The sequence below is a fragment of the Podarcis melisellensis genome (assembly GCF_964234715.1).
Source record: "Podarcis melisellensis genome assembly, chromosome: 6".
Classification (NCBI taxonomy): Eukaryota; Metazoa; Chordata; class Lepidosauria; order Squamata; family Lacertidae; genus Podarcis; species Podarcis melisellensis.
In genome coordinates, this window is record NC_138538.1 from 60052793 (window position 1) to 60077547 (window position 24755).

General features: G+C 43.5%; 1 protein-coding gene across 5 annotated transcripts in view; it reads right to left on the reverse strand.

Moving 5' to 3' along the window:
- KANK4 (KN motif and ankyrin repeat domains 4) overlaps nucleotides 1–24755 on the reverse strand; it is a 67317-nt gene that overhangs the window by 26983 nt on the left and 15579 nt on the right. For 2 of the 5 annotated variants that reach the window (XM_081915702.1, XM_081915698.1), the window contains exon 1: nucleotides 14757–14898. The exons of 1 other annotated variant lie outside the window; for it this stretch is intronic. The gene's annotated coding sequence lies outside the window, so the exon portion shown is untranslated. Of the gene's footprint in view, nucleotides 1–3306; nucleotides 3326–14756; nucleotides 14901–24755 lie in introns of those variants that run through there. 2 more of the 5 variants (XM_081915701.1, XM_081915704.1) reach the window with 2 other exon arrangements.

Here is a 24755-nt window from a genome sequence, read left to right on the forward strand (position 1 = left end):
GATGCAAATAGAAGTCGTGTTCAGGCATGGTAAAAACATGGCATTTGCAAGAATCTTCATATACTCTCCAAAGAAGGATTGTCTTATTTTTGAAGCTCCAAGAGAAACAAAACATCTGATTAACTCCCAAGAGGAAATGCCTGAACCAAGTTGTGAAAGAATTATCTTATTTTTTTGGAAAGGATTATTTAAAAGGCTGCCAATAATTAACAGTGGCAGAAACATAAAAATTATTTTGGGTAAGACAAGCAAAGCCTGGTTCTACCTCATATCACAAACCTTCCCAAACAGAAACATGATTATATTGTGCATTAATATTCCCTCAGAATTCAGACACTGTGGATTTCAGTAAGTTTTATATTCTAATAAAAAGTTATGGATTGCAGCCTTAATTAAATGTTCAACTTAATGTCTGATTTACTTGTAGTCTGCAAATACTGCTAAAAGGGCAAGTTTTATTTTCTGAATTAAGAACAATGATAGATGCCACATTGATCTGCCTTGTAGCTGTAGGTCTTAGGTAGGTAGAAAGGTTTGTTTTAACAGCTGCATGGCAGGCATTCAACAGGAGCTTTTCCCAGCATGGAACTGTTTCACCTGCTAGGCTTCTGCCTAATATTCTGCTGTCAAAAGGTACACGAGAGCAGGCAGGGAAAAATGCTAAGTAATGACATAGGAAAGTAAAAGCAGCCCTGCTGGAAAAGGCTATAGCTCAGTGGAAGAAGGACAATACAGTGGTACCTTGGTTGTCAAAATGATCCGTTCCGGGAGTCCGTTTGACTTCTGGAACTGTTCGAAAACCAAGGCGTGGCTTCCGATTGGCTGCAGGAGCTTCCTGCACTCAATTGGAAGCCGCATTGGATGTTTGGCTTCCAAAAAAGGTTTGCAAACTGGAACACTCACTTCCGGGTTTGCAGTGTTTGGGAGCCAAAATGTCTGAGTACCAAGGCACGACTGTAGATTATTGTTGCAAGATAGGTTGTGCACTCAGAAGGCCCCAGGTCCTATCCCCAGCATCTCCTGGTAAGGCAGGGAATGTCCCTTACTTGAAGCCTGGAAAGCTGCTGCCAGTTGGTGTAGACAGTACTGAGCTAGATGGGCCAATGGACTCACTACGTATAAGGCAGTTTCCTTCGTTCCTACGGATCAAGTCAAAGGTCCATCTAGTCCAGCATTCTGTTCTCACAGCAGTGAAGCAGATGGCTATGAGCTCTCTCTTGCTTGTGATCCCCAGAAACTAGTATTTAGAGGTAGTATATAGCCATCGTGGCTAGTAGCCATTGATGCCTTGGGAAAGCAATACAGTGTGTTCGCCACTGCTGGGACTGGGACCCTTCTCCTCTCACAGATGTTATTAGAAGACCTCGTGTGAGAGAAAGAAAACGCAACTTGTGAGGCAAATGATCATCACTGCCTTCTCCACCTGGTCCTGCTATACAGCTCCTCTCTTTGAAGGAACTAAATGCACCTTTCAAAAAAACAAACAAAACAAAACAAAACAAAAAACTGGGAGGGAAAGGGGTTCCAGTACAGTTTTCAGTCATGGCTGGTTGCTTTTAACCTTTTCAAAGGCACAGATAAATTGGTTTTCGTTTTTGTTTCTATCTGTTTCTCTCCCCCGCCCTCCAACCTTCAGTTTGGTTCTCCCCGTTTCCACCTTAGTTTGCAATCTTCTTTAAAATACTGTATGAAAATTCACGTGCATTTTCCTATGCATTTCACCTAGCATTACTCTGCAATTTTGCCTAAAATATACATTTTGTTTCCAATCAGCTTCCCCCCAATTTTGGGACATTATTTTCACTAAAATAAGCATTTTTGTGCGCCCTTTTCTTTAACATATGCCTTTTGGGGGGGATGCATGTTGGGTTGGACAACTGGACTGCAAAAAATCAGAAAACTAGAAATTTTGAAGGATAGGTGTGTTTCACTGTGTACAGTAAGCCCACCACTTACATGGGGGTTACGTTCTGGGGATCTTGCCTAAAGCCAAGACACATTGGGTTCAATGGTGGGTGGGATTGCCAAAGACCCCCCCCCCAGAGGCCACCCCCTTTCCACGCCCTTTTTATTTTTTACTTTTTACCAAGAGCATAAATTGAATGTGCACACGTTAAATGTGCATAAGTTGCGGACTTACTGTATTTTATTTGGGAATTGCAAACTGGGTAGGTTACCTGAACAAATTTCCCTGCTATCTCTACTAGCCAATGCTACAGACAAGACAGTTCTCTGGATTAGATGGGGACAAGTGATCTCAGCCTTTGTACAACGCAGAGGTTGGCTTTCAGCCCCAAATATCAAACCATGCATCTTAAGTGACAGCTTTCTGCTCCAACAAAAAACCAACCCATAGGAGGCAAATTGGAGATAAGACAGGCTCCAGAACCTGAGCACAAGGCAATGGGCGTGAGGGTGGGGCACTGATCCCCAATACACAAAGCCGCTTTCTGAAGCCACAAGTATCTGCTTGTTCAGAAAACCATTTCACAGGAAGCAAACTTGTGATGGCAAAAGACAACTTGCCCCAGAACCTGAGCACAAGGCAGAAAGGAACACGCAAAACTATCCCTTCAAAGCAACAGAAACCCATTTCACAGGAGGTAAAGTGGTGAAGCTAAAATAACTTGTCCCAGAACCCAAGTTCACTGGCAGAGATGGGCTCTGATCTCCAACACATGAATACAATCACAGTATCTATCTCTCTCATGATCACCCCCAAACTCTGTTTCTCACATACCCAACTGCCAAACTCCCTGATGCCAAACAAACAAAATCAAGTTTGTTCATGCTACTAAATAAAAGTAACAAGCACATTTGCATTTTAAAGTCACACTGACTACACTTTTGGGGGTTGTTTTTTTAAATAGGGTGAATGGAAAGCAAAGTGAAACAGCTTTGATTGTCTTATGCTACAACATCCTGGGCGATTCTGAGTGTTAACGGATGCCACAACAAAGATGGTTGTTTGTGTAGAAGTGAATTGGGAGCCCAAGAGTTTATTCAATGCACTGACCACCATACGTTGCTAGTTTCAGCTTTCAACAGCCCCAGCCAGCATGGCCAAGCACAGGGCTGGGGGAAGCTGTAGTCTATAACAGTACCTGGAAGGCACCATACCTAGTAGAGATGCTAAATAATAACAGCATTCGGAAGAGGTTATTTTGGCTGAGGCTTCATATCTTCCTTGTTATACCATCAGTCTACAGAGAACCAGTGAAGACATTGGATCTGTGCAGAAGGACCAGAAAAATCAGCAATGCATCTGTTGTCATTACTGAGCATTCAGCACAATTGATTTTATACCTCAGCTGCAGTTCAATGAGTAGCATCTGTAAGAGCAGGCAGAAGTGGGAGGAAAGCCCTTTCCAGAGTGATCCTGGGGTTTAAGGAGACCCACTTAAAACCCTGCTGACTAGTTGTTCATTAGCCACCCCTTGACTAGTTGTAAGCAATGAGGCAGGCAGGCAGGCAGGCAGGCAGGCAGGCAGGAGAGTTGGCTGAGGTTGGTGGGGCAGTGTCCCCATTCACTCTGCTGGACCATCCTCCAGTGATGGCAGCTGTAGCTTACAGCAGTGAGAGGTAGTAGGGAGAAAGAGGTACTGTACTGTGCCACACTGCTGCCCCTGAGCAAGAGTGGGCTCTGCCAAACCACAAAACAGGCTAGATTAACAAAATCAAGGAAAACATGAACATGTCTTATCTGAGACCCAAGTTGGACGAAAGACCTGACTATTGGCAATGGTGCTTTGTGTGAGGAAACTGAACAAACAACGTCAAAGTGTCACCACACTGCTTCCAAGCTGCAAAGCACACTCAAGTCAGTTTTTGAGGCTTATTGTTGGGGTCGGTGGGGGAGATCTCATTAAAAGGGGAAAGATTTCATAATAGCTAATAAAACTCGCCAAGGTCTAGATAATGCTTCGATTGTGACCTGAGAGAATATTGCAACAGGAGGCGTGCCAGAGTTCTGTCAAAAGGCTTTCGAGGTGAAACTGAACCCACAACGTTCCGATTTGGTTATCCAGTCATGTCCTACTTATTTTAAAAGTACACCTCTTTTGGATCACGAAAAGGTCGTGGGGGCAGGAAGAGGAGAAATAAGCACCTCCTCCTTTGGTGCCGCTGCTCCGATTAAAATTTGAGCCCTCAAAGTTGCTTTGTAGTAGTACAAACGAAAGCAACAAGGGGAATGGCTCCCTCTAGGCATATTGTCATTTTGGATTGAAATTCTAGATGTATTGAAATGTATTGTTGATTTAATGTAGTCCATCTGGCTACAGGAGCGGAGGTTCAGGGATCCTACAAGAGGAATGTTATAGCTGGACAGGCTCTAGAAAGAAATCTGAGGCGCCTGGAAACACAGCTACCTCAGCCCTTACCCACTTTAATCTGACCTCTCGCCTAGTCCATCCATGATTCCTTGATCTTCTTTCCCTACTGTGAATTCTGCAAGGAGATACACACACAGTACCAAGTGTGAGTGCACATTTGCCGATTGATCATTGTCTATTTTGCGAGATGAATTACTTAAGTAAAAAAACCCAAACCCACACAAACAAATAGAAAGCCAGCTGCCAAAACACTTGACGTTTAAAACTAAATTTAGCAATCCTAATCTGACCTAAATGGCCGACTAAGCTTTAGGCTGGGTCAGGTACACCCATCCCATGCAGGATTAAGATGCTGAATCAACAAATTCCCTTCAGGAACAGGATTGTGGCATCTCAACAGGAGCTAATTAAGAACTCCTTCCTTGTGGGCATCAACTAGTAAGCTGGCAGTGGAAGGACCCCATGGTCTCCTTTATGCTAACCATGCCTTCTGTCATGAAATAGCATTTACGCCCTCATCCTCCTTTGCCAGCTACCCATGTGTGATCTAGCATCTCCTGTTTAAAGGCTCTCCAAAGAGCTCGTCTGGGTAGGTGGTCCAGATGAGCACAGAGCAGTGAAGCAGAATCGTCAGCAAAAGCCACCAATCAAATGTAAATGCAGACTCTGGGGGAATATATGCGGTACATACTTTTGAAATCTGTTTGGATATACAGATGCGTACATAATGAGTTTTCAATCTGTCAAGTGAAGAACAGGGAGAAGAATTAGTTATGCAGGAAAGGACTCAAATGATACACGATGCATGAAAAATGCACACACTAAAGATGGGATTTCAGGCAAAGAAGCAAAGTGTTGAGAGCTAGTTTAGGCTTTACAGAAATCTAAAATTGCTGGCCCTGACATTCAGAAGACATCTTAAGGCAGCCCTGTTCAGGGAAGTTTTTAACGTGTGATATTTTAGTGTATTTTTGGTTTCTATGGAAGCCGCCCAGAGTGGCTGGGGAGGCCCAGCCAGATGGGTGGGGTATAAATAATAAATTATTATTATTATTATTATTATTATTATTATTATTATTATTAATTGACCTTAACATTTGGGGGGAATTAATGATTCCCTCCCTTACTCTCATCATGCTATATTTTGCTCAACTAAACTACTTATTATACAGCAAAGGGTTGAATATTAGAATATACCATTTTATGATTTACATATGGGCCTGGATAGAAAACTGAATGCTTTTTGGTTCCAGTACCTTAAAGGAATAGGTTCAACTGACTGCACTGGCCAACAATAACTAGTTTACTTGATAAACCTCTACAGATGCTGCATATTCACAGCTATAGAAAATTCACAGAATACCAGACTATTCACTGTAATGTGTACATGCACCTAGAATTTCGAGGGGGGGCAATGACAGCACAGCATTCAGATAGTAATTTCCCATGCCCTGTGGAAATAGCAAGTACTTTTTCCCAGGGACGCTGCTGTACACTACATGGGGAGACAGCTGTGTGAGATGCTTTCGTGTTTCCATTGGCTGAATGATGGAGGAGCAGCCCAGGCTGAAATTCTGCATTGGCATTTGATTAATCACCCTTTTGTGTGCTATCCAATAATATGTGCAGAAACACAACAAAATAAAAGATTTAAAACATTTAAATGAAAATATTTTCTCTCTGTATAATAAAAATGTAAGAATGTCATCATGAAGTCTCCATTGGATGATCTGTAGTGCCGCATCACAATCCTGGGTTTACATGAAGTCTGGGAACAAAAGTCTGGGAAATTACAGTAAAGCCACTCACACTCACCCATCAGGGTTGAGAACCTAGGCCAACATTCTCAGTAAATAACACAATGCAAGACCTAGATATCCCACTGCATCCAGAAACCATATGTTGTCAGTTAGCCCAACCACCCTCTCTCGTTTGAGCAGCTGTTGTTCAAACCAAGACCTGCAGTGAAGCATCATTTCCTCCCAAGCATGTGGGAGAGAGCTGGGCCACTCTGCACCATCTGCCATTTTAGAATCCTACATTTCAAGTCCTGCCCACCCCCTTCCATACAGCAGCATTTTACTGGTCAAATACTGTTCTGGTGCCAGGCAGAGAAAGGTTCTCCAAAGCCTTTAGGATACAGAACTGGAGGCTGGGGCTTTTTATTTATATACTGCTTCATTGCCATGGTGGTTTGTAAGCAGCTTACAAGACCAATGACAAAACACACATAACAGTCTCTCATCTCTGCTGTGCAAAACTGCTTGCCTGACTGATAGCTGTTGCAATCCTTTCAAAGAGGAAGGCTGTCAGCATTGGAGTGAGGGGATATCTCATCTTCTTAACAGTTGGAAGCCTTTACACACACACACACACACACACACACACACACACACACACACACACACCAATCCTATGCCTGCCAGGATCTGACTGTAAAAAGGAATATATCTACCAGCTGTAATGATAAACTCAAACCTCTCAGGTGTTTTGACAGAACTTTGCACATACTTTGCTTTTAAAATCAGATCTGTTTCAGTCAAATGGAACCGTGACACTGCTGGGAGGATCACTAATAATGTAAGAGCTGTTTTCTAAAGGCAGTATCAGGTATTCAGGAATATGAAGCAAATCCTTTGGTGCAGAACAACCTCCTCTGGGGCATTTGGATTCAACTTCACAGTGCTGGTCCTTTTTCTTAAACTTGTTATCCATGTAGGAAAGTTTTAATTAAATCCTGAGAGGTGAAGAAGTGTACAAACAATGTAGAGGTCAGTCAGCCCGCAACTGAAATTTGCAAAGAGATCATATTTTCCTTTTTCTGTTTAAATGACTTCTGATTTTGAATGCTGTGATAGCTACTATCTTGTCTCCCATCAAAAGAAAGTATTTACTAAGAGATATGAGCTGTTGCTTGGCATTTTCTCCACAGGAATTAATCTGTCTCTCTCGAGTTGAAAATTTGCAATCAGCGTTATGAAAGCTTTATTTGTCCATTTAAGCTAGGGATAGGGAACTTTTCCAGCTCGAGGTCTGCATTCCCTGATGGACAATCTTCTAGTGGTAGGTGTGGTCAAAAGCAGGGAAAGCAGTGCCTGTGGCATTATTACAGGTAAGATATATTCAAGCCTGGGGAAAAACAACAACCCCACAATTAAGGGCATGTATCAGGAGCAGTGAGGGATATGGCCTGGGGCAGAGGGACGGCTTGGGCAGAGTCAGGAGGGCTGGATTTTGCCCCCAGGCCTAGAGTTCCCCACCCCTACAATAAGCTAACATGAGAGATGGATTTGGTTTTTAAAAACTTATTTATAGATTTACTGAGTAATCTTATGTATACTTATCCAAAATTAAAACTCACCTGTTCAATGGGACATTGGGGGGTTGGGGGTTGGGAGGGGGTTATTTATCTATCTATTAGATGTATATACTGCACTTTAATTTTATGTATATACTGCACTTTAAACTAATCAAACTAACTAGTTTCATAAATATGAAAACACATAGGGTGTTATTCAGCTAGGGTTTACTCGCAGCAGACCCACTGAAATTAAATGAGCATGACTAAGCCAGGGGCATTAATTTTAACAGGTCTACTCTGTATAAAAGTTAGTTTGAATACCACTCAAATGATATTGTAAAACAAACACAGCATTTCAGAGACTTTAGGCACATTAGTTAAAGCTTCTGCCCATCATAATTTCACCAGTGTTTCAACTTGAGAGTATTTTTATACAGAGCATACACCACAAATTATTCCTTTCTTTTGCCACGTAAGGTTAAATACACCACCTCTAATGTTCCAGTTAAACTCTAGACTAACAAAACTCTTGGAGGCATGGAAGCGTTCCTGAATTTGAGACTCCTCCAGGAGACTCCATGCACTGCATGGACTTCGTGCTTTATTAACCCATGAAATAAATTTCCTTGGGCAAAGATGCCCTTTAGTTTCTGCCATTATAAGGAGATTAGACAAAATTAAATAAATCAGATAATCTGTGAGCAATTATTCCATACAAAGTTCTGTGTTAGAAGGCTCACTCTCCTTGACTAATACTGTTCTTAAGTTCCTTGGACTCAGCGCAACAGCTGAGCTGGACCCTAGAGCAAAGGTGACTTGAGAAATCTCCCTCCTATGGCCCCTACTGATATACCAGAGAAGTAAAGGTTTAGAAATAAACCTCCTTACAGTTACTAGACAGCTCCTGCAAGATGCTTTCACACGGCTATGAGAAGGCAAATCCTTTGCTGCGGGTACCGTTTTGAGTACTGAACTGTTTGGAAATTAGTCATGAAACATCTGTCACAGCCATGTGCAAGATGGGACACTGATAGTGAGAAGCACTGGGAAGCAAACAATGGAAGAGATTTCCAAGGAATGGAACTGGTGTTGCTGTGATTGGCTACTGCCTGTGTGCTTACTTCCATACTCCTATTCAACCCACACATTTGCAACATGTGCAACTTGCACCATGAGACTCCTCAGTTGCAACTAGCGACTACACTATTAAACATGACGAGCCAGTGATTTTAAAAAATCAGCCCCTGGTGGTAAGCTATATTTATCACAGGGCACTCCTTAAATTTCTAAATCATTGTTGTTGTTTGTCTATGGACCTTATGAGACTTGGATAAACAAAGCCGGCTGCTGTGTAATTAACTTGGAATACCTTAATGCGAACTCAATTACTTTCAAAATAATTGGCAAAACCTCTACTGAGTCCATAGGCAGTTAAATAGCCATTTAACAAGATGGCAGTAATGACTATACACAGCCATCCATTTTTGACTTAAAATGCCATTTTCTCCTTATATGTAGGGCTGCTTTGATTGAATGTCTTCTGAGCAGATTCTCAGGCATATAATGCCCCTCTCCAAAATTCTGAGGGGGAAGTGTGGCTAAATGTTTTGTACAAACAAACAAACAAACCCCTGACTTATCTCCCATTAGGATATAGTTTGCAGAATCATTTCTATATTTCATTATGTTGCATCCTTTAACAGGTTCTGGCAAAGAGAAAAAGCAAGGCATTTTCTAAAGAGTAAATCATTAACCCACTGAAGTCAACGACAAAGCTCCCATTGACTTCTCTGGGATAAGAACTTGGACGTCAGACAAAGGCAACCTTGCCTCTCCCCAACTAGCTTATTCTTTAGTCATATGTAGCCTTGAGTACAGGTCAACACTTCCCAACACACCAAATGCTGGGAGAAATATGTTTTTACAAAGCTAGACAAAAATGCTGTTTTGTTCACACCGTGAATTGATGGCACAATAGAAGTTATGTTATGCAGACAACTGGAGAACAATGTCTATACAGTGGTACCTCAGGTTACATACGTTTCAGGTTACATACGCTTCAGGTTACAGACTCTGCTAACCCAGAAATATTACCTCGGGTTAAGAACTTTGCTTCAGGATGAGAACAGAAATCATGCGGTGGCGGCATGGCGGCAGTGGGAGGCCCCATTAGCTAAAGTGGTGCTTCAGGTTAAGAACAGTTTCAGGTTAAGAACAGACCTCCAGAACAAATTAAGTACTTAACCTGAGGTTCCACTGTAATAAATATGCAATGTTGAGTGGTTTCCAATGAGCTTGTTTTGTGTGGTTGATACTTAAGATTCTGCTGTCCATCATGCACATTGTTCTATGTCCTACATATGACAATTCAGCAAAGTTAAGACCAACAGGTAGCACAGCCTTCTGTGACCTTGGGCTCCCCACCCCCTAATGTTTCTAGCTACAGCTTCCATAATCCTGGCTGCTGACTTGGGGTGAGGGGGACTGGAGTCCCAAATATCTGGTGGGCACCAAGTTGGGGAACACTTGTCTGGAATGACCCTCTGTCTGTGAGACAGTTTTCTGCCCCCATCAACCTCAGGTACAGTATGTGAACACCTTTTCAGAAGTGGGCTCCTGCTTTCTATGAAAATTAGTGGTTTGGTGGGTATGACTTCTCTTCATAATTTCCATATTGTGATCATGGAACAAGACAAAAGCAGAAAGGCATGTTCATCATGTGGAATAGTGGAGTTTGAGGGGGTGGGGAAACAGGCCTGCAAACCTTAACCGTGTTTGTTCATTTTTTAAGGAGTCGCGTGACCCAAAAAAGTCTCCACAGACAGTTCAGCCTGGACCTGCGAAGTTATTAAAAACTGAAATGAGTGTCTGATTTAACATGGGCATTTTTTATAACCTCTGCAAAGAGGTTTTGAGAATCTAACACCTGTTTCTGCTATCAGCATTTAAATGCTAAGGTGCCTCCATTTGAGCCGGTGCTATCACAGGTTTTAGACTACAGTAATTTGTGACCAGAATTAAGTGCCTAGTCTTTAGCTCGCCCTACATGTTTCATGATGATTAATGGCCCAATTGGTTTGGGATGGGAGCCACATATATCCTGCTCTGCCAAGTGGAGACTGCCACTTAAGGAGGCTGCGCTTTGCTTATTCTTTATCGGTATTCGACTCACCAGCCGACATTTCCTTGTCTTCTAACCAAAATGGTGTCGAACAGACATCACCAAGAGATAAAGGTTAAAAGACAAAACCCAGCCTGCACCAAGTATCAGCAAAGGTCACTTCCTAATGACAATCCTCACTGAACATTCGTTCTGATGTGTTTATAGTAATGTTATATGACACATGACAGAGCCTGTGTGGTGTAGTGGTTAAAGTGTCAGACAAGGCCTGGAAGACCAGGGTTCAAATCCCCACTCAGCCATGAAGCTCATTTGATGACCTTGGGCCATCATTGCCTCTCAACTGACCTCCCTCACAGGGTTGTTGTGGGGAGTTAATTGCAGAGGGGGAGAACCAGGTACGCCACCTTGAGTGCCTAGAATTGTATCAGGGGGAACACTGTACCAGGGAGAATATGAAAACAAGGCAGTGAAGAAGATGAAAATATTGATTTGCTAGCATACTCTTAATCTCTTAATTCTGAGAAATTTCTTAATTCCCCAGAATTACGTTGGTCCTACACAATGCTTTGAAGTAAATTGTTTATTTCCTCATTTGGCAGATAACCGCACCTAAATATTTTGGCTGAGCAGGCTCTCATAGGCCCAAGAGTGAGGGAGGTAAACCTTTCGTAGGAATCTGAATTTCTCAACTCTGAACTCTACAGAATGTAGTGACCCAATTCGGACTTCGTGTGCTTCAGTTCTGCTCTCCTCAGTTTGTTCACACCCACCCAGGCTCACTTGTACAAACAAGTCTCTATGCAATCTAACCAAACTACTTCTCTCACAAACAAGAGAAAGGAGGGGGGAATGGTACAGTCATTCCACTTCTAAACGCTGCAATATAGCAATGAACGGCAGCGAGACAAGTACTCTCTATTCATAAGCATGGATTTAGGTTTCAGACTACAGATTATTTGCCAACTATATTTTTATGAAGCCGTTTTGAGTCCTGTGCAGACTTCTTGACTTCAGAGAAGGAATGGGAAGAGTGGAACCTTATTCTGGGGAGGGACCCAGTAGTCTGGGAGGTGCTGACCCATATTGCGGAGAGGTATTTGTTCAGAGAAAGCACCCCCCCCCCCAAGCATTGAGGGAGAGCCGCCTAACTAGGCCTCAGCTCCACTTGCAGCCAGTGAAGCACTTCCCACCCCCAGGGGAGCACCTGAGCCTAGAGTGGATAGGCTGTCAACTGAGCTGTCAACTGCTCCCATCTCCAAGAATGCACCACTGGTTGCGCCAGCGCAAGTGGACCCAGCCTCCTGACAGAAGTGCCCACTTGCTGGCCCGATCCCATGCCTCAGTATGTAAAACACATAAATGGCTGTGCCTACCCCACTCTCCAAAAGCAGAGCTCAGGGGGCATGCCAAGTGCTGGGGTGGTGTCTTCGTAATTTATACCAATCTTTGTAACTTAGAACTCTGATTTTAGTGCCTGATTTGCACACCTTGTAATCAGTTTAAGAAACTGAGCTATGAAAGCTAAATGGCACCTTAAATCTAGGTTATGGGCGCAACAACAGAATATCTAGGCGCACTTTTTTTATATAACAAGAATACAAAGCTGAAAATCAATGGACTGCAACTAAAATACTATGTTCATTTTTCACATGGTCTAGTCCTTTCCCTGCCCACCCCCCTAATATTCTTAGGAGGGTCTCTTCTCCAGTCTTTGGAGAGTAGCTGGAAGCGGGGAGGCAGAAAAAGGCCCTCCTTTCCTTCCACTCTGCAGTTTTATTCTGAAATCTTAAGCACAGTACTGCGCCCAGAGCTCAGAAACTGCTCGCGTTAATGAAATTCCCTGTCGCAAAATGCTCCTAGAACAATGGGAGTTTCAAAACACTGCTGGTAACCTGATCTATGTTCGGACTGTGCAGCGCGGCCATCTTTGGAATAACACCCTTAGTAGTAACCAAGCCAAGAATCCCAAGTCCTGCGCCGACTAGTGGGTGCCTGGACAGTTTGGAACAACAGCACTCAATCAAGGGTGGGGAACCTCATGCCCAGAGGCCAATGTGGCCCACCAGACCTATCGCTGTAGCCCTCAGGAATCTTCCCAGGCCGTGTCTCCTGTCAGGCCTCATACAGTCTCCACAGGCCAGGTGCTTACCAGCCCTACAATAAACACTCTTCGAGTGCTTTTGCCTGGCTGGGATGCGTCCCTGAACTGCGCATATGCCTATTGCTTGGGAGAGATGTGTACGGGTGCGAGTATAGAAATACCTGAATTTCACATAGCTGGAATGCAGCCTATGGCAGAAAGATAAGAGTCACATCCAGTGTTCCATCTACTTTTATCTCGAAACAGGCCCTCAAGCTGGACAGAGCGGCTTGCAGGACCATATTCAGCCCTCAGGCCTGAGTTTAGCCACCCTTGCTTTAAAAGGTAAAAAATCTGGAAACTCAAGGAAGTTTTTCCTTCTCCTGCAGCAATAGCTAGCTATTTAAGAACATCTTTTTTTGTTTTCCTTCCGTATGTCATTCTTTAAAAGGAAACGTGTGCTTCCCTTGCCTCACCAGTGCAGGAGCGCACATCTCTTGTTTCAACAATAAATAAATTAGTAAAAGAGGAATCAGGCTTCCGCGAAACAGCCGTAATACTAAGAGGAAACTTGCCATCCCTCTGCACATCTGCAGAATACATTAGGCTGGGAAAAGAAACCCCTTGGTTTTGGACAAAGGAGTTAAAAAGAGAACCGGAAGGGAATTGTGAATCCCTTGGCACCTGTCTGTTCTTTGTATGAAGTATCAGGTATGTAAGTCGCTCTCTGCCCCTGGAACAGGTAATCTATACGTTCACATAAATAAATGCCAGGATGCTATCAGGAGGGATGAACTGAGGAGGCGTGTCTGACCATCAATAGTTGTAAGAGTTTGCTATCCACAAACGAGTCCAATCACACAATACCTGTGCTTTCAATTCAAATAAAACAACAATTACATCAAGGGAAGGGGATTGTGAGGTTGTTTCTGACATGTCTATGATTCTATGTCAAAAATTAGGACATGTGATGTAGCCCCGACTCTAGAAATTATTTAAATCAGATACTCTTCTGGAGCCTTCCCAGCACAAAATCACTGGTATTCTAAATACAACAGAACCTGCGCCTCTCCCCACAACCAGACACTTTAAAGATGCAGAAGTTAAATGGGTGGGGTGACTTGCTGTGGAGAAAGCACTCTGTGCTTGCTCAGGAGCACTCTTTCTATCTTTCTCCTTTCATGCATCTGAGGTCTGAGTCCCCACCCTGTTTAAACAGATCGGGAGGAGAACCCGAATCGCACCAGCAGACAAACGAGCTGAGCAAGGTAAAAAAGAAAGGCACCGAGAACGGGAGATCTGCTGAACTCAGCAAGTGACAAGGAGGACCCATCAGTGGCGCTGAGCTGCGCTTCTCTTAGAGCGCCGGGCTTTTCCTGTCCTTGGTATTCAACACGGCAGGGACAGATTACATTTCTTCCCTTTGAGCATGATCCTGTAGGGGGCAGCCGCTTCATGCCAGGAAGCGAGCACTTTGGGAAGCAGCAAACTGCCCAAGGAAAAAGAGTCCTTATCATCACCATTCATGATGATGATGATAATTATTATTATAATAATAATAATATAATATAATAGAGCCTCAGTTCGCATTTCCTCCGGCTAAACCGACTCGAAGCTGCGTTCTCGCGCTGCGCAGCTTCAGTCCCGCCACCATCGACTCTCCCCCAAATTTCTTCGCCGCACCCACACCCACTTTGAGCCTCTTGCTCTCTCTCCTCCATCCTTATTTCTGGCCAGCCTGTTCTAAGATCGGAAGATCCCGATCTCTTGGCGATCGAGCCCTGGGAGCAATTTTTTTTTTTTAAGTCCCATTGGTCCTTTGCAATGGGGAGGCAGCAGCGGCAGCGGCAGCCCAGACCTTGAGCTCTGCCGGCGCGGAAGCGAAGGCGCACAAAGAAGGAGGCAAGTTTCCTTTACCTGGGCCCCGTGGCTGGGACTGCAGCTGGCCGGAGTGAGCCCCCCGGCCGCGCCGAGGAGGTGTCCGCCCGGGGCTCCTTTGCCCTCCTGCGCCGGCCGGGGTTGGGGCGGCTGCTGCTCCTGCAGCTCCCCTCCCTGGGCCGGCTGCACAGCGCTCTCTGGAGTCCGGCGAGGTGCTGGAGAAGCAAGCGGGGCTTCTTTGCAGAGTTTATGAGCCTCCTTGCTCGCTGCAGGGGAAAATCTGCCCACAATGCTCTGGCGTTGCAAAAGAGAGAGAGAGAGAGACGCTGCCCCCTCCCCTGCGCTGCTTGGGCTGGCGCGCACAGAGAGCCACCTCTCGTGATCGCGTTAAAAGGAAGCATTCGAGTGTCCTATATGTGTGCACGCATCTCCTTCGCGGCCGTTGGGCTTACGTGTGCTTATTTCGAAGTGAGCCCCGCGAAAAGCCGAGAGAGCAAAGGTAGTTAGGGCAGAGTTATTGGGGCGGGGCGGGCTTCGCAGATCGTTCCCTCTGACCTTTCCTTTTCTCTCTAGCATTTCTAGCCCGCCCTTCTTCACCCCAAGGACTTCAGGGTCGCCTCTTCATTCCTCGCATTTTTAACCCTGTTCCAACAACAACCTTGTGATGTAGGGCAGGCTGAGAGACGGTGACCGAGCCAAGGTCATCCAGTGGTTTCTGCGCCTAAGGGGGTTTGAACCGCATTGCTGCCCTTTCTTCCTGCTCGTTTTCAAAGTGCATTCTGGAGATAATTTCTATCTAGAGGCTGTAATTTGCATGCAAAGGTTCGGAATACTTCAAACAGTGACCGTGACTGCAGACTTTAATTGCAGCAAACAGAGCTCTATTGTGATCCAGAAGTCAATTGTCTGGAATACAGTACAGTACTGGGGTTCATTCTTGGAAGGTGTAATAAATATGACAATGCTTTTGAGCATGAACAGTGCCCATATCTAGGTCCACCTCCTTTGGGATTTTCACACACCTTTTCATATAGTATGTGAACTGGCTTCTTGCCAGCAACAGTGGAAATTAAACCAGTTAATATCTTTTATGGGACAAACATCTTTTGATCTTTTGGCATCTAAGTATGCAAGTTTTGAAGTTACAGAAGACTTCAGCAAACAAGATTTTTCTCATGTTGTATATATATTCCATCTGAAACAATAGGCTCACGGATAAGCGCTTCTTAGAACAATAGTGCCTTAACCGTGTCACTACCAGCTTCAAAGCTCATAATCCGGCCAGAGCAGGGAAACTTGATATCTGTGTATGTAAATATTTGGAGAGGATAAAATATGTCTGAGAAAATTTCAAATCTCACCTTTATACATGTCCTATTGAATGTAGTAGGATTGGCTTCTGAGTAGACATGCACAGGACAGTGCTCTAAGTACATTGTTGTCAAGCTGAGGGTTTGCACATGCTAAAAGCGCATTCAAAGCACATTATTTCCCTCAAATAATTTTGGGCACTGTTGTTTGTTATGAGTTTCTGCTAATTGTAACCCTGACTGCGTTCAGTCCACACTTACTTCATTATCCTGAAATTATCCTTACCTGATAATTTCCAGGTTTAATGTAATCTTTCCAGGATCTAAATGCCACTTCTGGGAATCTAGTAGAAGTTTGACATTTTTTCTGTGTTATTTGTTTGATCTATTTGCAACCTTGTTAACTTGGAAAATCCTTGAAGTTTTGCAGTGCATGATGAAAGTTGGGGAGGTATTCTAACGTTGCATTCTTTCCTGCCATTTAAAACTTAGACTGACATGGTAAATCAGAAAACCACAGTTCCATAACTCAACAGGTACTGCAGTGTAAAAAGAACATGAGAAATCAAGACAGAAGCTCTAGCGCAGTGTTTCCCAACCTTGGATCTCCAGCTGTTTTTGGACTACAACTCCCATGATCCCTAGCTAGCAAGATCAATGGTCAGGGATGATGGGAATTGTAGTCTGAAAACAGCTGGAGACCAAAGGTTGGGAAACACTGCTCTAGCGTTATAGCCAATCTGAATGCAGCATTCCAGCAACCCTTAACAAACTACAATGCCCAGAATTCTTTGAGGGAGGAAGTGGGTTTTGAATGTGCTTTAAAGGTATAGTTTGCACACAGCCATTCACTGATGAATGCTGCAGAATAAAACTACAATGGATGCTGACCCTACACTAGGAATATGCTTCTACTGTGGTTATGACCAATTAAGTATATGACTATTCTTATTATATATATAATATATAAGCCTGTGAAACAACAAGCTTTGTTAATACATGGTAGGTGAAGTAGCACCATCCATTTCAAGGAAGCTTTCATAGAATTGCATGACCCATGTAAGGTCACAATGTTGTCATTTCATAAGTATTGTGCCACGTACCAGAAAAGTGGTTGGTGCAAAAGCTTAATGTCATGGTGTATTAGCCCAGCACATCTTTGGGCCCCAATACATGCATGCTATGACTAGGAAGCTTAGAGCCAGCACATGCAGCTGCCATTGTGGTGAGCAATGGGCCATCTGAACTCCCTTTCCATGTGCTGAACTAGAATTCCAGAAGTGGCAGGATTTAAGCTGAACAAGCTAAAAACTAAGGTTCTTGAGAAAAATTTAACACCGATTGAGAAAGAGAGGTTTCAGAAGGAGACAGGTTTAACATTGGTTAAGAAAGTTAAATACCTGGGGGTGAACATGACCGCAAAGAACTTAAACTTATTTAAAGATAACTATGAGAAATGTTGGTCAGAAGTGAAAAAGGATCTAGAAATATGGTCAAACCTGAAGCTTTCCTTGCTTGGTCGAATTGCTGTTATAAAGATGAATGTATTGCCAAGAATGTTATTTTTGTTTCAATCGTTGCAAATTCTGGACAAAATGGATTGTTTCAAGAAGTGGCAGGGAGATATTTCTAGATTTATCTGGCAGGGCAAGAAGCCCAGAATAAAATTTAAAATATTAACTGATGTAAAGGAAAGAGGTGGATTTGCCCTGCCAGATCTTAAACTCTATTATGAATCAGCAGCATTTTGCTGGCTGAAAGAATGGCTGCTTCTTGAGAACACAGACATTTTGGATTTAGAAGGTTTTAATAACGTCTTTGGGTATTTTTTGTACTCTAACGTATTTTTGTATTTTTTGTACTCTTCTTTTTTCTTCGTTTTTATTTTGTAACTTTCTTCTCTTTGTAAAACTTTAATAAATATCTTTTAAAAAAATATAATTCCAGAAGTCATTGCAAGACAATGACAATCCTCTCAATGTTGAGGAAATATCCAGATATTTGCCTAGCTATGTCCTTTCTCCATGAACAGAGGGGAGAAGAGAGCTACCACAGATCTTTTCAGTGGCCAGTACCAAACTGTGAGGGGGTGGGGTGGGGTCCTATAAAATGGCCCACGCATTTTCCAAGCATCTTTGGATGCCCTCTAGTCTGTCTACCCTTTCAAGTAGCCTCTAGGCTTTAACAGACTGGAACATGGACCCAAGCTATCATTGCCAAACATATGACAAGTGGGAAACATCTTGAGATAGTTGCCTCTTGCCATTTCTAAATTAGTGATTATTTCAGCTGCTGCTGCTTTTGGGTTGTCTTGTGATACGGCTCAAACACACAGAAAACACTTTTAAAAAATCTGTCCTATTATTAGGCAATAGTACACACTTAAATAAATTACAATATGAAAACAAGCACTGTTTGCACCCAACACAACACACGGTTCACACACTTACACTGAGAATCTGACAAGACATGGCCTTGCTTGGGCTTGTGTTGTTCCAGCAATGTAAATGAGACTGTTAGGTATGCACTCTGTTTTGCTCTTTGGCCTTCTGTCTGCTCCTGGACAGGAGACACTTGGCAGTCGTATAGCAGTGCTCTCATTAATGCAAGATCAGGTTCCCAGACACACCAAGTCCCACTCATCAATCTTTCTCCTTGTACTGAAACCAGCAATGCAATGCTACTCCGGTGCTAAGAGCAAGATGCCCTAGAAGGGGGAAATTCATCCTTCCCAACTTGTTTCTCAGCAATAAACTATTTATGGCTAAAAATACGTTTTCTTTTCTCTTCTGGAAATGTGCTCCTGAGTCAATCCACCCAATATAGTTTCACAAGATATACAGCATTAGTTGGCCCAGTTATGCAACAAAGGTACTATTTCCTAGACTTCGGTGTTGCTGGTGTTCTTGCAAATTGAACATGTGAGGTTAGATTGCTATGCAAGCTGCAGGAATCAAAGAGCAAAGCTTAATAAAACAGAAACCAAAGATAGTAGAACCTGAGGCTCTTGAACCTACAACCCTCAGATTGTCATGAACTGGCAGGACGATGGTGAGGAGGAGGAGGAGGAAGAATATCCTGGCGAGGGGTGAGGCTGGGACTGGGACAAACCAGAGCAAGCAGGGGATAGGGAAGGAAGGAGTGTACTCACAAGGTGATGTAGGACGGCAAGGGGATGGCTGTCAGTGCACAGGAAAGGGAGCAGCAGGACCCATCATGAACACAGTGGGCTCCAAGGCGTAGGGAGCAGCAGGAGTGGCGCTGTAAGAGGCTGAGGTAGGCAATAGCCCACAGCCCAGCTCCCTAGTTGGCCAGGTGGGGCTCGCTAACTCTGGGAGGAAGTGTGTAATAGGCTCAGAACAGGTGAGGGTCACCTGCCTCATCAAGCCCAGATGCTGCGATGCTGCAATCAGCATGCAAAGAGGGAAGCAGAGCTGAGGTGCTGTGTCTGCTCAGCTGCCCATCTTGAGGCACTTTGGCTTGGATGCTCCTGGATTTCTCTGGGATTCTGCTTTGGGTTTGACTCTGAATTGTATGCTGATTGTGGAACTTCACACATGGCTACTTGGACCTGGACTGTGTTTCCTGGACTTTGGACTTGGCTTGTGTGGCTGCATGACCCCCGGATTTCGGATGCAACATTTTGACTTGCTGCCAGGTAGGCCAGGGGTTCAAGACACAGATTAAGAGTCTGATGCTTTACCGACTGAGCTATCGTTACACTTTTTTTAAAATGCAAGAAAGTTAGAGTTTAGGATTGAGAATAAAGTAGCCATTTGCACTAGTTTGCAGAGGACAGGGTTGTTACTGAAGGATTGTCTGACCAAAGTCTGGTTTAAATATAATTCATCAGAAAAAAGGAGAGCAGGGTCATTGAAGTTGCCCATCAACAGCCGGCACCTAGACAACAAACTGAACAGGCAGGCAAGCAGTCTCTCTCTCTCTCTCTCTCTCTCTCTCTCTCTCTCTCTCTCTCTCTCTCTCTCTCTCGTGGTAGATGCTAATTGTATTCAAATCTGTGTCTTTTTTTCCTTAGACATAAATGACCACCCTAAGTATTATATTCAGAGAGAGAAGGAATATTGTCAGTTTGGGGGTAAATCATACAGGGGTTTACTTACAACAGAGAGTAACTTGGGATATTCATGTATTGTTGTTTTTTAAAAATAAAATTAAAAAGCTGTTTCCTTCATTTTTCAAGCTATGAGCAATACACTTGCAATGACCAATGGACATTTTTCAATTTTTTAAATATACAGCCAATTCCATATGCTTCAGAGGTAGTATGCCATATAATTTGTGTGGTTTATCTCCAGCTTTTGGCTATCTGAGATTTATATTTATTCAAGGATAAAAACAGAGGATTTGAGCCACAACCTCTGCTGCTTGGTGAATGTGCAAAAAAGGAAAAAGATTATAATCTGAAATGTTAATGGAGAAAACAAAAAGTGAACATTGCTTGAGAAGATATAGTGGATGTTTCATACATCTCAAGCTGGCTGGATTTAACGCTGATTTTCACTTCTAGTCTGGAGAAATAACAGCAACAGAGGTGTAAATTTGAACTGAAGCACTGACAAATATTTGACATCAATAACATTTTCTGACTACACCTACAGTTATTCAGGTTTAGCTGCTGTAAGGCTGTGCATGCAATACTGGCTAAAAATGCAGCTAGCCCTTTATTTCACAATTTGGTTGGGGGTAGAGAATGCATCCATACTCCCAACATTAGATTGTGAAGCTCTGTATACACAGTTAGCTGCAATCTACATCTGTCTTGTAGTTTCTTGGAAAATACTGTGTTCTGATGAATTTTGCCCAAACCAGCTTTGATCTGATGTGAAAACTTCAGCCATATACTGTAAGGACATCCATGCCCCCTCTCCACCCACTGGTGTGGGCAGTATTAAGTAGTGGGTGGACATAGCAGACAACACAGATATTTCTCCAAGTAGTTCTTTACAAGTAAACTGGGACTGAACTGAAAAGCAAACAGCTCAGCCGGCCTACTTTTATAGGCAGCCGCTGTCAACATTGTACCAACAGCAGCCCAGAGTTTCCTGCCTAAATTAACTTACCTGGACCTGAGTGAAAACTATATACACAATACCCCCTGGTGGCTAGGGTGAGAACTTCAATACATAACAGGCAAACATCAGGTGACTTAGAAATACAACCATACTGACTTCATTGTGTGTTTTAGCCAGTAATGTGTGCACACTCAGCATTTCAAAATAAACTATAGGGTAGATACAGGATAGCTATGGGTTGTGGTTAACATTGATTTTTAATTTTTTAAAAATATTTATTTATTTATTAAACTTCTATACCACCCCTCATCCAAAGATCACAAGAACACAAAAATGCACACCATAGTAACCAACAAAAACAAGATTCCCTCTCTCCCCGCTCCCAATTTAAAAGGCCCTAGATTGTTTAATTAACCAAAGGCCTGAGAGAAGAAGAATGTTTTTGCCTGGCGCTTAAAATTAGGGTTGCCATATGTCCTCTTTTTCATGGGTATGTAAAATGAGAGTCACCATAGCGATCCAGATTTAAAAGTAGAAGTCAGCAAAGGTGTCCCTCTTTTTTTACTCTTCAAAATATGGCAACCCTACCTAAATATACGTAACGAAGCTGCCAGGTGAGCCTCCCTTGGGAGAGTGTTCTACAAGTGGGGAGCCACCACAGCAAAGGCCCGTTCTTGTGTTTCCACCCTCCAGACTTCTTGTGGAAGAGGCACACAAAGAAGGGCTTCAGATGATGGCCACAGTTTCTGAGTCAATTCATATGAGGAGAGGCTACAAAGTAAATGGGTGTGTGTAGCACAGCCCAATTGTCCTTATTTTTCAACTTCCACATACGTCTTCAAGGGCAGATTCTCAGGCATCCGTTTCCAATATAGAATAAAGGTGGGAAGAATAACGCAAGTGATTATTTTCCTTCTGAAACATGCATTGAGAACTTGTCATGTTGAGCAGATGGGACAGAGAGCGGGAAGGGTGGTGGCAGTACAGTACACCTCACGAGGCCATCCTTACCTTATATTTTATGATAGTTCTGAGATGAGTATTAATCCATCAGTCAGATAAAGCAGTATTTAATCAAACAATGCTAGCAGGCAATGCAATGTGAATTGAAGGTTAAGGCCGAGTCCCATGCCTGCACTTAGGCAGTATTTCACCTTAATGAGATTAAGGTCTTCCAAGACCCCTGGGGCCTAAATAAATTAGTAGTATTTAGTGATCTTCTTCAGCAATAGCTCTGTCTTTTGAAAATTAAAATTGATTCTTATTGTCTTGACATGTGAAGATCCAGAATGTGCCCTTTGACCTTGTATGTCTAGGGGAGCTGTCAGCAGATGTGGAAGCAAAAGCCCTTATATCACCATGAGCAGATTGTGTGTCTCAGGGCCCCAAACGCAGAGGAGGGTGATAGAAAATGGGTGCGCTCTACCAAGTTCTAGGGGAGCACAGCTTAGGCTGCAAGCCCATTACTGTGAAGAGAAAAATCGAGGCTCAATGGTAAACCTTGCTTGAGAATATGTATGCAAATTCCCCCACCCCCCGTATTTCCAGCATCTTAGCTGGTGGAGAGGGGAGAAGGAAGTTTAAAAAAGAAAGGAAAGGAAGTGGGACGAGGCTGGATGTTTTGAATGTGGGAGGGAAAAGGGAAGGAAGTGGGTTGGTTAGGATAGATTGTGCATAAAAAGAAGTAGGGTCCATCTGTAAAAATGTGGGATGGCTTGCTGTTGTGCTTCAAGCATTGCCTGTGGGTGGCGCTGTGGGTTAAACCACAGAGCCTAGGACTAGGCGATCAGAAGGTCGGCGGTTCCCTTTACCTTTACCTTTTATATGGGGTGTCTAGCTCTTGTGAGATTGTCTGGAGCCAATTTGCTTGTACGATATGCAACCAATGCAGACATGGCCAGCTACGAATATAATATCAGGCAGTCAGAAATGCAAAGAGCACAAGTAATGGGAACTAAAATAGACTAATCAATCCTTCCGTTTTTCAAGTAGACAAGGATTGGAAGGGTGCCTTTGTCTGTTTAACTGCTGTTTTTGTTCCACACAATCATCTTCCTCTATGATGCATTGACATGAAGAATGTACTTTTCCCATCACAAATGCAGTTAGGAGCAAACCTGATATATTTTTGCTTTAAAAGTTGTGTTTGAGGGCCATTCAAATCAAAGTCGGGTAGGTTAAAAAAAGAAAGCAAGCCAAAATTGACGAGGGCCTGCTCGCCATAGGAAATAAATCAGTCTCACACCAATGATATATTGAATAGGCCTAGCCAGCAACAACTGAGCTGAACCGAGCTGATCAGGCCCTGAGCATGCTCAAACTGCTGCGGCCTAGCATTTTATTATTTCACAGAACATTGTATCAACTCAACAGTAACAGACAATACCATATATGGAAAATCACCCCACTATCAGGGTATGCTGTATAAACCAATCACAGGCTAGCATGAGGTGTCCACACGCTGATCATGCCTAACACAGCCTGCCCTGCCAAAAGGTCAGGCTGCAGTAAATTTCCACCCATGTGCCCATTTTCCCTATAGGTAAAACCAACCATATTCCCACATGCCCTCTTTTCTTACTTATTTTATGAAAAATAATTTTTTTCTTAACCAAACCTAAGCAAAGTCATTTGTCTCACAATGTCCACAGAGGGGTGATTAGCAGTCACGATGGTTTCCCAGGGGGGAGTAGAGCCAATGCGGTAGGGACGAAGATGGTCTTTCATCGTGCCAGGAAACACTGGAACAGCTGTGGAAGGTGACTCCATCCAGGGCACATCAATGTGGCGATGTCTCCATCTGTAGTGTGGGTTGAGATCAGGTGGAAGGTCATCACTGGCAGACAGCGTAGAATACAATTTCAGGGCGCTGGGGTTCCCTTGGATGAAGGCGAGGCAACAGAAGAGCGCCAAGGTCGAACACATCGAGCTGGAACCCATCGTATTTCTCCGTCCACCTCGATGGCAGCGAATCCGCGACGCCAGGAAACCAAGGAAGTTGGACCTTTCCACTGTGGATCTGGAAGCAACCTATAAGACACTAGAGGGCGCTGCAGTACTTCTTCCTTCCTGAAATGAAGTTCAGCAGGCGTAAAATTCTTATTGTGAGGGTACAACAGATGATTTAAGGTAAACAAAACTTGATGCACAATAATAGGTATTTCAGAAACAGTAGCCGAGCGGCCTCCCAATTGCTTATTGAGAAGAGTCTTAAAAGTCAGGTGGGCGCGCTCGACGATTGCCTGCCCTGTAGAGTTGAAGGGAATGCCATGAATCAACCTAACATCCCATAAAGAACAAAAAGCAGAAAAAGCCTGAGAAATATATGCAGGGCCATTATCTGTTTTTAAAGTGTGGGGTTTTCCCATAACAGCAAAACAACGCATCAAATGTTGAATAACATGACGAGTGGTCTCTCCTTTAAGCGGAGAGGCCCAAATAAAACCAGAGGCAGTGTCCACAGTGAGATGCAGCTTAGAAAATGGAGCCAAAGATGGCGTGTGGGTGACATCCATTTGCCAAATTGCCAGGGGATGCAAACCTCTAGGGTTGACTGCATCATAAGGGATGACTGTGGGAGATTTGGAACACACAGCACACTGTGACACAATGTCCCGAGCTTGAGAAATAGGTAGTGAAAAGGATTTAGCTAACACCTTAGCATTTTGATGAAATACAGAATGACTTTCAAATGG